The sequence below is a fragment of the Plasmopara halstedii genome (genome assembly GCF_900000015.1).
Source record: "Plasmopara halstedii genome assembly, contig: Scaffold_292, whole genome shotgun sequence".
NCBI lineage: Eukaryota > Oomycota > Peronosporomycetes > Peronosporales > Peronosporaceae > Plasmopara > Plasmopara halstedii.
The window spans coordinates 1,160,104-1,161,714 of NW_020187213.1; positions in this window are offsets into that span (position 1 = coordinate 1,160,104).

Sequence of the window (1,611 nt, forward strand, 5' to 3'; positions counted from 1 at the left end):
CGGACGAAGCTTCGTCCTCGGTTTATCGGACCGTTTAAGGTTGTGGCCAAACGGGGCCTGGCGTACACACTGAACCTTCCGAAACGGATGCGCACCCGTGTCTTACGTGGACTTGCTCAAGCCGTACCGGGATCCGGAGCAAGTGAACGAGGAAGCGTTGGCGCCGGAGCGGATCCCACGGGCCCGTGGCCACCCAGAAGCTGAGCCAGCAACTGGTTATGAGCACAGAGTGCAACATCCTCCATTTCTAATGGAGCCAAGCGCTCCACCGTTGCCTGCAGCGATGCATTCACCTGCTCCGCGGGTAGAAGTCGCTCCGACAGAGCGCAGTAGTCCTTAAGGTGAGGCGACCGGCGCATGACGTGTTTTAAATCGTCAAGAGCGTCCACACAGCGACATGCTACTTCAGCATGACGCTCAAACGGAGCTCCGATTACGAAGGACCTTGTCCTCAAGGGCTCCAAGAGCATCACGAGTCGCCGGACGGCGATCGACCCATTCGTCACCGCCCGCCACCAACTTTTCTCGATGAGAACGGTGACGTTCACTATCACGTGGAACGTCTAGTGAGACAACGTCGTCACCAGGGTCAGACCCAATATCTGGTGAAGTGGCGGGGATATCCAGACTTCAAGAATTCGTGGGAGTTTGAGGCGTTACTTCGGCAAGATTGCTCAGTCGCCGTGGACGTTTTTAATCGGAAAGATCAAGACATCCCGCGTCATCAGACGCCCCGCGCTTCCCGGCAATAGCCAGGGAAGTAGACGGGGCATGAGCTGAGCTCAAGCAGTGGTCCTGAGCTCTTGCGGTCGAAGACACAGAGCTCCCGTGAGCATTAGGGACTGTTAACCCATACGTCGCAGGGCGACAATTCGAAGGAAGGAAGTTTGGCAAACTCAAAGCGGAGGTGTCACTCCACACGCACGTCCACTTCCTTTTGGCTCAACTGCAGGTTATGGAGTGAGGAAAGTTTTCGGTGCCGTTGCACCCATCGCTCAAAGAACGCTTCGTCGTCTGTAGTGCATTCGCCAGGGGCGAGCACTACAGGTATTGTCCGCATTGTGTGTACACGAAAGCCACCTCGTTGAGCACTCAGACGAGTGCGGTAATCGTTTAACGGAATTTCTTGTGGGACCAAAAAACGAGCTCGAAGAGCTTTCCGTGTGGCAAGTTCACATCCGTTTTGGCCGGGCGTCCGATGATGTGGACGCGTAACGATCGAGTTAGCGCGTCCTTCGCTTCCAAAGCGGGATCCGCAGGAGCGTAAGCCATATTCCACACGAGGATCAATGACCGACCGTGAATGGGCGCGCTTTTGAGCCGCTCTATGGGCAGCTTCAAGCTGCCGCCTCTGTTCCCTGTCGAGGTCATTGATAAGTACACCACGTTCCTCAGTTGACGAAAAGTCAGGGAACGGACATGGGGCCCGCAAGGCGCGAGCAGGGCTCGTATCACGCTGCTGCTGCAGCTCGCCTTCCTCGTCATCCTATGCGGGAAAAGAGTTGTTGGACTCATAGTCGACTACATCTTCAACGAGGCCACTCGGCACTGAGAGCGTGCGCGGAGCGCGACGTTTGTGCTCATCGAGCCTAGGATATACATCCCCCGGTG